Source organism: Gadus morhua, chromosome 14 (genome assembly GCF_902167405.1).
Source record: "Gadus morhua chromosome 14, gadMor3.0, whole genome shotgun sequence".
Lineage (NCBI taxonomy): Eukaryota > Metazoa > Chordata > Actinopteri > Gadiformes > Gadidae > Gadus > Gadus morhua.
Window position 1 is genome coordinate 23,400,300 of NC_044061.1, and position 12,172 is coordinate 23,412,471.

Sequence of the window (12,172 nt, forward strand, 5' to 3'; positions counted from 1 at the left end):
TCATGCTGTTGAACTCTCCGTTCACTTGCATGGGCATTCACAACTTCTGTCTGTGAATAATTTTGGGATAATTCACCGTTGCTAAGCATATAATGACCGCTGATTTTTAGTGTCTGTCGTATCACTCCGCAAGTAGTCCGGTAACTTCAACCCCAGCGTCCTCGGTTGCTAAGCGACGTCAACAACTTTGGCGGACTATTTCTCTGCTGATCAACACTACGAATGCTGGTAACAAATAAAGTATAGAAAGACACACCGTGTGAAGTTATTTTTTTGGCCATAGTTTCCATATGCTAAAGACATGGTGTCTAGTTCACCGTCATGCAGGCTGTATTCAGTAAATTAAATAGCGATCTTTATTCCGCGCATTTAGGCCTATCTGCCTAAGCCCAAGTTGAAATCATTTTGATGTTGAATGTTGATGGCGCAGTTGTTGAAATAAACAGATTGATTTCATACAAATCGTAGAAGCCTCTTCCTGTGTCATTGTGTGTGCGTGTATACCAGGTGCGTGTGTGTGCGTGCGTGCGTGGGGGTAGTATTTTTGACAGAAATGCACATCCCTGCCTATAAGATCCAGATCAGAATTATGAAACCATGTTGAGCCTTTCCCACTGTGTCCTTCCTGCCCACGGCCACATCAACAGCCTGCGTCCAGCATCCTCAGCTCATTGAGGACTCGGGCTTCTCACAGTTTGGAGTGAAACTCAAGAATCTCCAAGTTAAAACCAAACCTTGGGTTATGTGTTTTACCCCCCCCACCCCCGACTGACTCATCGTTGAAGTGTTCAATATTGCAATGGAGTGGAGAATTAGGGCCTGGGTGAGTCTTCACCAGGCTGGTGGAGGAGGGGCCGAGGCAGTCATAGAGCTCGTAAGTCTGGCCCTTCCGGTAGACCCCCATGGGACCTATGAGATCGTAAAATATGAATGGGTTTCAATGGAAAGAAAGTAATTATTTGGCATATAAAGACTGGGACCAGAAAATAATTACTTTCTCTCCATTGAAACCCATTCATATTTTACAATCTCAAAGGTCCCATGGGCTCTACCGGAAGGGGCGGACTAACAAGCTCTATTGGGCCCTGGGACCAGAGTCTCCAGGTTGAGTTCTCGTCTACGCCTGGTCTAAAGGGACCATGGGTGACTGCTCCTCTTTGAGCGTTATTGATAGATTACACAGAGACGGGTTACCATCCATCTTCTGTCTCTCTTTATGTCTTTCCCTCAGACTAAACTTTTCCCCTTTCAGACTAAACGGACGACTAACCTCCGTTCACCCGACTATTGAAAAGCACTTTCTATAGCTGGATAGAGAGTTACGGCAATGCCATGTGTGTCTATATTGGTGTGTGTGTGTGTGTGTGTGTGTATGTGTGTGTGTGTGTGTGTGTGTGTGTGTGTGTGTGTGTGTGTGTGTGTGTGTGTGTGTGTGTGTGTGTGTGTGTGTGTGTGTGTGTTGGAGAGGGGGGCGGGTTCTCCCTCAGTGCCTGAACTGTGCAAGGTCTATCCTGCAGGCATTGTGTTTATTATAGGTTTTCACAGGGAGAGCTGTGAAGTCTGTGTTTATGTTAGTGGCTGTGCTCCCAGCTATGTATTTATTAGTGTTTATCCGCTGGATTGGAGTTCAGCTTGGCTGCTTCTAGCAAATGGCTCAGGGTGTTAATTATTTGTAGCTACGGTGGGTAGCCGACGCGGATGCGATCTCACCTGATGTAAACAAGGTACGATGCATATGTGATATTGAACTTTACGCCCTTGACTCTAAACAGAGCATGACAATTACCTGCAGTCAGCTTTAGGTAGAGTAAAGAGAAAAAAGGACTTTCATTTAAAAATATGACTCCATATTTATAGAATGTTTAGCTGCCCAACGGGTGTCAGCAAGACATTTATGAATATGGATAACTTGAGCTTATGGTGACAGTGTTTAAGGGCTTTTAGGAAAAGGTTCTTGTTGCCTGATGCCATGTGTTCTGCGTCGTCAGGTGTGAACCTTGTACCTGTGACCTCATGACAATGCTTCAAATGCCCTCTGTGCTGGAAACCTTATTTCATGCATTGCTTTATAGGAGATACACACGCTGGCACTCATGCATGCACACACACACAGACACGCACGCATGCACACACAGACACAGACACACACACACACACACACACACACACACACACACACACACACACACACACACACACACACACACACACACACACACACACACACCAGCAGTAGCTAATGTAATTATGGAGCCTGAAGCAGCCTGCAGGCTTTCGACTCTCAACAAAAATTGAATCTCTACAAATGAGGCGACGTGAGGAAAAGTGAAACAGAAGGCCTCGGATTAAAATGGAGCGAGTGAAATATCACAGCAGAAACCATCATGTTGAAGATGAATCATTTGTTAATTTTAAAGAATAAGTGATACTCATTGGTTTTGATCCACTGTTTAATGGTATGGGTAACAATTCGAATTAAGTGTATATTTTCAGATTTGATTCTGAGTCTAATTTGAGAAATATAGAAGCATTTCCTGAGACGTCTCCCTTGGTTTTCAGTAAAAAAGAAAACAGCACTTTACACTAAATTGAATTGTCAAACTTTTTGAGTCAAGGGGAAGGCAAAATGCCAAGACAACTGTACCATTTGAAGAAGAACACAACAAACACAAACAGCTAAAGCCTCAGAAATTGCCATCAGTTGTGTCATTTGTCTCCCTCCAACAACTCTCAACCAATTAAAACCTTTGAATGTCAAAGCTAATTTTCTTGACAGAGTTGTGTGACAGACTTTTTTCTTTTCTTCTGTTTTTTCAGAAGAAAAAAAAGAAGCCCTATTATCATGGTCAATATTTGAGAAATAGAGCGCCAACATCATTTCACTATAATTATATTAGCAACCTAACTTTGCATTGCTTGTCTCTGAGTCACTGCAAATAAACCATGAAAATAATTCCAGTAATTCCATATCTATCCAACCATTTAAATATTACACAATAGGCTGCTTATTCACATAGATTAGGACCGACATGTCTTGAAATTGGGTTAAAGACAGTCTTTTAATTCAATTCGAGGATCCAGTAATTGTAGGGCAAAAATATCGATTAATGATTAGTTATTGTTCTCCCCTTATGACTATGAACTAATGACATTTAACATGAAATATTGGAGGAGCTCATGTTGATAGAATTACCTGTAATTTAAAATAAATGGCCCATAGTTTGGTTGACCATTTGTTTTCCAGGAAGGTAAATCCACGGTTATTAAGAATCACAAATGATTGATTAGTGAATTGCTAAATGTGAAGTAATGTCGCTGAACTGCAACAGTGGCCCTAACATTAAATGGTCTGTTCTCAGTGGCTGCATAGTCAGCTACTCACCGGGCAAGGGGGTTGTGAATTACCATTACTAGATATTACATGCTTCACAGTTACAATCTGCAGCACTTTCAACTTTCCTCATGGTCTGATTTAATCCTCTGCGCTGTCCAGGTTACCTTTTTAGCTAGTTATGGAGATCCTAAGAAAAACCAGCAGTGCTTAGAGATGAGATAAAAGACCCAGGCACACAGTGATTGACAACACTGCTGCAGGGTATATGCAAACAGGGAAGAAAAAAGTGCCCTCTCTCTCTCTCTCTCTCTCTCTCTCTCTCTCTCTCTCTCTCTCTCTCTCTCTCTCTCTCTCTCTCTCTCTCTCTCTGCTGGTTTGTCTGGTGCAGGGAGCCATTGGGCTGGATGGAGGTGGAAGTTAGCTCATGGGTTATACCTGGGGTACACCTAAGCAGGCTTGGCCAATCGCCCTTATAAGCTGTAGCCCACGGCAGGAGCCTTTGGCTCTCTGCCCCCGGCGGGCATGTTGGCTCACGGTTGTGTGCATTATGCTTTGGCTCCTTATGGTGAGGGTTTGGCTCCCTTGGCTTTACATTTACACTTATTATTTATCATCTTGTCATGTGTGGAAACCCATCCTAGTTGTCGTCCCTGAGCCTGGTGGTGACAGCTCCCCAACCAGACTCTCCTAAGAGGCTTATTATCAAGGAAAAGCAATATCAGTTGGACTGCTCAGGTCCTCATGTCATGCGTGGTCCCACTCATGGGAGGGTAGGGGGTTGTTTTTCTTGGACTGAATACCTTATGTTCTGCTTCCACCGTATGCGCCACTGAGCTGAAGGTGAACCCAGAGCGAGTGTAACTAATTGTGCTGGAGGTCGACCCCTGGAACTCATGGTTTCTCTTCCGCCAGCCAAAGTCAAAAGGATAAAGGATACACCATGTGAGGAAGAGTTGGTGTGCAAAGAGGTCGTTTTTTATCAAATTGTATGCAGGTTAATAAACGATGGATGGACGGCATGTTTTTTGCGAGGATTGAGTCAATGTTAAACACATGCTGTTGCATACATAACCCTGTTATCGGCTGACACGGCTACCCGGTCCCATGCTGATTAAGCGCTTGGTTCTCCTTTAAATAAACTTGACACAAGTGGACTTTTTTTGCATGATTTATTATACAACAGAGTCAGCCATGAAAAATAATGAATACGTCCTTGTTTTTAAAGATTTTCATGTCATTAGAAAACAACGAAAGGTGCATAAAGTAAACGCTGTAAGATGATCACAATACATAAGAAGTATTGTGTGAAAAGTATTGCGTTTTGAATTACCTTAAATAGTTCACTCCATCATCATTCGTCGTGTGACATACTTGTTTTAAAGGGCCCCTTATTATACCTCCATGTACTTATCTACCCAGCATACATCTGGGTCGCCCCTCCAACTTGTGATGTCACTCAGTTACAGGGCGGGGCAGGTATTGAAACTGCTTGTAATGGCTTATCATTCACACCTGGTGGTTAAATAGAGGCCCTTCAACCATAGCTAGAGCAAAGCCTGCTTCGGTCTCATCGACTTTCGAAATGGAACGATGACCTCGGGGACAAAATCCAATGAAGTGAATTATACCAGGCAAAGGTCTCAGAAGATGATATGAACAGCAGAGTCATTTATTCAGTGACTGCGTATGCATACAAATTAATGAATACACTAGGAGGTTCTTGGACCTATAAGATGGATCGGAAAAGGGAAGCAAAAAATAGTACTCTCAGTGTGCGGGGTAGGTACCGCAGTGTAGGGTAAACCCCACTCGATCACTGCCGAAAGGTCAGCGGTACTATTGCGTTTACACCCCACCATGATACACTGCAACCTGGGAACACAACAGGAGTTGTAGCGTTGAACACTTTTATCAGCAAAACCACATGAGGCGTGATAGAGGGAGGCTGTGAAAGGTGTCAGTGCACATGCACTCACACACACACACACACACCACATAAAGCAATGGAATGGATAATAAAAACAATACCCCAATGAACTCAAGATGGACAGTGACTGGTACTTTAGAAAGCTGACATTTAATGCTAATAGCAGGTCTCTCTGTTGCTTAGCCTCTATTAGACTGACCTGTATCAATGAAAGATAACAAATTAATTAATTTAAGGCAAAGCCAACTTCTCTGGGTGGCCAGCAGAGCAGTTTTAAGGGTCCATTATCACTGCAGATGTAGAATTAAACACTTACTACATGAACAGACCTAATAGGTTGTACGTGCAGGTCTGTCGTAACCCAGTGACAGGCAAAAGTTAAAGGTTCGTCCATGTCAGCATGTCTATACCCAGTGACAGGCTAGAGCTAAAGCATTGTACGAGTTAGCATGTCCTTACCCAGCGACAGGCTAAAGCTAAAGGATCGTACACATTCGCATTTCATCACCCAGCAACACACTAAAGCTAAAGGATCGTACACGTTAGCATTTCGTTACCCAGTGACAGGCTAGAGCTAAAGGATTGTACACGTTAGCATGTCGCTACCAAACGACGGTCTTCTGAAGAGGCTTCTAAGAAAGGTAATCCAATGCTGTGTGCCGCCAGTATGCACCAGTATTCAGGCCTGGGAACCAAGGAGACACTGGGCAGTGTCACCCGGAGAGATTCGGGGTTAGTTCAGATAGACAAAGCACATGTATATGTTTTTTTCAAGGACAGACTACGCCCCTGGCGTGAAGAATCTGTACAGTTGCCCTCAGGGCTTTAATGGCAAGATTTATGAATGACACATGACAGTGATTGATACAAGGGTCGAGAGTGTTCGGACGAGGACATTGATGCGTTATATGATGACACATGGCACAAATCCCAGAATAAGGAACATAACAGAGGTTAGCTGGTGGTGAGGCCTTGTATGGAAATAGTTAGTGCCCCTGGCATGGAGCTTATAGGAGGAATCACAGAGGCAAGAATATAAAAGCTGTTTGCAGATAATGGAGAAGTTGGTGTTCTGCAGCTCTGCTTTTTTATAACTTTTTTTTAAAGTTCTAAATAAAAGTCCTAAACTTTATTTGGCAGTTTTATTATCTCTTTCCTTGTTAGAGTTTAATAGTAGTACTTTCCGCAACAGTATGTCGTTATCCAATGACAGACTAGAGCTAAAGGCTGTACACATTGGCCGGTCGGTAGCCAACGACAGGCTACAGCTGGATGCTATACACATTGGCATGTCATTAGCCAACTACAGGCTACAGCTAAAAGCTATACACATTGGCATGACGTTAGCCAACGACAGGCTAGAGCTAAAGTCTGTACACGTAGTCTTCAGCTAAAGTATTGTACGAGCTAAACCTCTGCTGAGTCAAGCAATGACCATGGATTCACATTCCAACGTTAACAAAATGTTGGACCTTCACGAGCGAGAGGTCATTGTCCATTGTTCAAATGATTTCATGATGCAATGTGTTTTTGCTTTGCAGTGATCAAAATGAAGGTCTTGTTTGGATAGGACTATGGCCATATTTCACAGAAGGCCTATTCTTCCCCAAGCTTGTAAGAGGTTGGGAAGCTAGGCTTAGGGTTAGAGTGAATATAGAGTTGGGATTAGGGTGTCCATAGGGTTAGGGTTAGGGTTAGGGCACACATGTTCTTAGGGTTATAACTGACCTCAGGGTGTAGCCTGTGGTGGATGCCGGGTTCTTTGCGTCATCATCTTATTATTCATCCACAACATTGATTTCAATGTCTTATTCCATATCCACTCCAAACATTTTCTCTCCATGTAGAGCACTTCATCTGGGGAGACAAATGAAAAACACATGACATCCATACATAATGTAATGTTTTTTTTCCCCGGCACACTTGCATGTGCAAAGTGTGAAATATGTTATGCCCTTGCTATAAGTAGTGCGCCTTCAAGGCTGCGGTGTGTGCATGACCTCGTTGGTGTGTATTTTAGTAGAGTGTGTGTGTGTGTGTGTGTGTGTGTGTGTGTGTGTGTGTGTGTGTGTGTGTGTGTGTGTGTATGTGTGTGTGTGTGTGTGTGTGTGTGTCTATGTATCTGGCTGTGTGTCTGGTTGTGTGTCTGGCTGTGTATCTGGCTGTCTGGCTGTATATCTGTGTCTTTGTGTGTGGGTCTGTCTGAGTGTGTGTTTGTGAGAGAGGGAGAGAGGGAGGGAGGAGAGAGAGAGAGAGAGAGAGAGAGAGAGAGAGAGAGAGAGAGAGAGAGAGAGAGAGAGAGAGAGAGAGAGAGAGAGAGAGAGAGAGAGAGAGAGAGAGAGAGAGAGAGAGAGAGAGAGAGAGATTATAGCATTTATGCATATAAACTGGGTGATGGAGAGGAACGTGTGTGGGTGACCGCAGCAGGGCAGCATCAGGCCCACTGTGAGTTCTTACTGGAGACCTTCTGGAAGTGCTGAGAGATAAATCTCTCTTCTCTTCATGCCGTCAGAGCCGAGCCCCAGCAGCGCCGCATACAGTCAAGGGCTCAAATATATTCTTCTTTGATGCTCTGCAACTTGGCCATCTTTGGTGCCCAGAATATTAATTATGTCCTTGGTTCTCGTTGTGTTGGAACCTCCTCTCTGCGGTCGGGCCTCCGAGGGAGCTTTCAGAGGTGTGTGTGTATGTGTGTGTGTTTGTATGTGTGTGTGTGTAGTGTGTGTGGGTGTGTTTTGTCATGCAGAACCAGCGCTAGGAGTCTTTTGTGATTTTGTGCGTCGACATGTGTTATTGTGGTAAAGTCAGGCCCAGATTGGTCCCAAGTGCTCGGAGGTTGTGGTTCACTGTGGTGGACTGAGGTGCCAAACCAGCTTGTAAACAACAGATATGTCAAGTTATTTGTGAAGTCCTTATCATTAATATTTCAGAGGGGCCAGCCCAGGGGTTTATGGGGTCAGAACAGTCTCATTAATAATGAATGCACAGAGAAGGATTCACAAATGTATTTTGTGATTTATATATAAATTACTCTCTTCTCACAAATACATTTCAATGCACACACAAATGGATATCGGTATGTAAATGTAAAATAAATCCCTTGACAAAAATAAGTTTCACACACACATTTCTCATCCACACACAAATGTGTCTTGTTTGAAATAAATGTAATGTAAATTGTCACGACCCTAACGAGGGGAGCCTAACGAGCTCTTTGACACCTGAGCTGGGCTTATTTAAGTAGACCTGTGTGAGCAGTGTCAGGGTGGTTCTCCTTTGGGAGGCACCAATTATTATTGTACACTTTTACGTACACACCCGCTCCCTTCACTGACTAGATTAAATCCACACGCCATAGCTTATGTTATGTTATATTCACTTGGTTATAATAAACCTTTTTGTGAACAAACTCAGTCAATTGTGTGCGTCTCCCCACTTTGCCATAACCGCCACGGTCGGCTTTTGACAAAATCGTTAAATAAATATATTTTTTTTTGTTGCAATTTTTATAAAAAAAATATTTGGATGTTGTTACATTTATATACAAACTGTTAAACTTGAATTAACACAACGCTTTTCATTTTTGACCTTGTTTTCATTTGTGTGTGAACTGGTCTGTATTTATGTATGGATTTTTGAGACTCTCCTGAGTGGCTGGATTCACAGATGCATCTGATTGGCTACTCTCTGTAGCCAATCAGATGCCTCCCTCGTTTTCAGCCAATCACATGACTGCAGTCCCGACCTCTGAAGAATAAGTCCAGCCTCCCGGTTCCCTCGGTCAAATGTCTATGGGGAAATAACATGGGGTATTTGAATGATCGCATATAACAATCTCTATGTGGCGAAGAGGTAAAAGCTGCATCACGTTTTGAACTACACACTTTTTCCATCTAGTTTTGACTGGGTTTTGGGATTGCGGTGCCGTTTAAGTAGTAAACGATTATTAATGCTACGGCAACGACAATCTAAAAACCCAGTCGCTGCAGTCATGTCATTGGCTAAAAACTAGGGAGGCATCTGATTGGCTACAGAGAGTTCCTTGTTGAAAAACATGCATTTGTGAATCCAGCCACGTCAGGAGAGTCTCAAAAATCCCCATATAAATACAGACCAGTTCACACAGAATTGCAAACAAGTTCACAAATTAAAAGCGTTTTGTAAATTCAAGTTTAAAAGTTTGTATAAATATAACAACATCCAAATACATTTTTAATGAAAATTGCAAATATTCTTTTAATTCATATATTCATGGGTTTATATTACATTTATTTAAAAAAAATCTATAGTTTACTATAGTAAATAAACTATAGTATACCCTATTTATACTATAGTAAATAACGTAGTGTTTTTGAACCTTACTATAATAATAATAATAATAATGCATTGAATTTATATAGCGCTTTTTCCTAGACACTCAAAGACGCTTTACATTGAAGGGGGGGACCTCACTCACCACCACCAGTGTGTAGCACCCACTAGGGGTGATGCACAGCAGCCAATCTGCGCCAGAACGCTCACCACACACCAGCTCGAGGTGGAGGGTGAGGGAATTAATGAGTCAGCCAATTATACAATTATACAGGGGGATGATTAGGGGGCCAGATTGAATGAGCCTGATTTGGGCCAGGACACCGGGGGAACCCCTACTCTTTGCGATAAATGCCCTGGGATCTTTTATGACCTCAGTGAGTCAGGACCTCGGTTTTACGTCTCCTCCGAAGGATGGCGCCTTCCGCAGCACAGTGTCCCCGTCACTGCACTGGGGCATCGGGAGTGATGTTAAGGCCAGAGCGAAGAGTGCCAGCTATTGGCCACCACCCGACACCACTATAGTAGTTTTACTACAGTAAACTATAGTATACTACAGAAAATTCTATAGTTTACTATAGTAAATAAACTATAGTATACCCTATATATACTATAGTAAATATTGTAGTGTTTTTGAACCTTACTATAGTAAACTATAGTATACTACAAAAAATTCTATAGTTTACTATAGTAAATAAACTACAGTACACCCTATATATACTATAGTAAATATTGTAGTGTTTTTGAACCTTACTATAGTAGTTTTACTACAGTAAACTATAGTGTACTACAGAAAACTGCAGTTTTATTACTACAGTATACCACCTATATACTACTACAGTAAACTATAGTATACCACAGAAAACTGCAGTTTTATTATTACAGTATACTACATTATATACTACTACAGTTTACTTCATAAACTACAATCTACTGAAGTAAATTACAGAACTTTTATTATACTTTTATTTTGCTATGGAATGCTACAATTACGATACCATAGTAATATATATACTGCATTACAATAACTGCATTATGCAGTATTTTGTTGTTCTTTTAACTATGTCATTATACTTTACCTAATGGATATTTTCAACTGTATCACTTTTTGTTGTTGCCATTTCTAACCATAGTGCTGTAACAATAATTCACTGCACATAAATTAGGCTTACAACCACCATTAACACAGTGTTTTCTACAGACTGCTAAAATACAAAAAAAATAGAACAAAAGTTTAACTTTCTTTAAACAGTTGATAATTTATTGTTTCTGAAATTTGGCAGCATTGTTTAGCTTTTGTCGTATAAATGCTTTTATGTTCGTATCAGTTACGTAGGTGAACTTCAACTTTGCAGCATCTGTGGGAATACACATACACACACACACAAACACATACAAGAAAGATGAGCATGAGAATGAGGGTTTCACTCAACCAACATCTTTTCTCATTTCTATATACCTACTTGTTATTTCAACAAGGTCCTGTTTGGCTAGGCCAGGTTTTCCTTCTGTGCAGCTGCTGGATGACTGGCCAGTCACTGAATGGCCTGCCATATATTCCCTGGTATACATCCCATGTAGGAGATCATTTATGAACCTCTGGGGGCTTTGGAAGGAGCAGCGCTCCACAAGTCCTTTTGGAATGACCTTTAATGCAAGTAGATAACATTACCACAAATCTACTTCAACATACAGCAGACTAGCGTCTTACCTCAATGATATATATATGCATTTAGATTAACCGAGTGTACGGCTGATGCATTTAAACAGTGCAACTGAAGCTAAGTAACTTAACCTATACAAATAAAGTCAAACAGATTCTTACAGAGTGGCCCAGGGCCTCTTTTGCTGATGCTGATGATGGACCTGGAGCTGGTGATGGGTCTTCTGTTGCTGGTGGTGGAACTGCTGTTGGTGCTGGTGATAGTGTTGGTTCTGGTCTTGGTCTTGGTCTTGGTCTTGGTCTTGGTCTTGGTATTGGTGTTGTCGTTGGTCTTGGTGCTGAGCGAAGAAACTCCTCCATCTTCTGCAAAACGTCTGGCAGCACTGAGCAAAGGATTCATAATAGCTTTTTAGCTAACATGTAAAACAGAAAAACCCTTGTGTAAAAAAAAAACAAAGTTTTCAACAATAGCATTACATTTCAATGTTGCTATTTTTGCCTTGAGAGAATCATTGTCCCTCTGCAGCCTGTGGTTGTTCTCGCTCAAAAGCTCACAAGATGGGTGATTCCATTAAAAAAACAAAACTGACTCACATACACCTGGGCAAATACCTACAGAAGCCAGTTAGAGGGTACAAAGCTTACAGCTGATAGATTACAGGAATATATTGCTGTATCTATCCATATACTATAGAGTTAGGAAATAAAAACTTTAATTGTAGGTAGAACATTAAGTGCAGACAGTTTATTGCATTAGTGGATCTTACTTCATTCCTGGTTTCATTAATTGAGTTCAGCTGACATGATCCTATGACAAACAGAAGATGTACATAGAGTTAAGGGTTACATCAAGACTGTACAACAGAGATCAGCAGGGGGGATGAGCCTGAGCGAGTAGACAATGCAGGCGGAACAGGGGATGATTACTCAAATCTAA

General features: G+C 41.8%; 1 long non-coding RNA gene across 1 annotated transcript; it reads right to left on the minus strand.

Moving 5' to 3' along the window:
• Window positions 1-10,839: 10,839 nt before the first annotated feature.
• LOC115559097 (uncharacterized) lies at window positions 10,840-11,530 on the minus strand. Its single transcript, XR_003979419.1, has 3 exons — window positions 11,439-11,530; window positions 11,036-11,219; window positions 10,840-10,930 (listed from the first exon to the last, which is right to left on the minus strand). It is a non-coding gene; the product is annotated as an uncharacterized LOC115559097 (long non-coding RNA).
• Window positions 11,531-12,172: the final 642 nt, after the last annotated feature.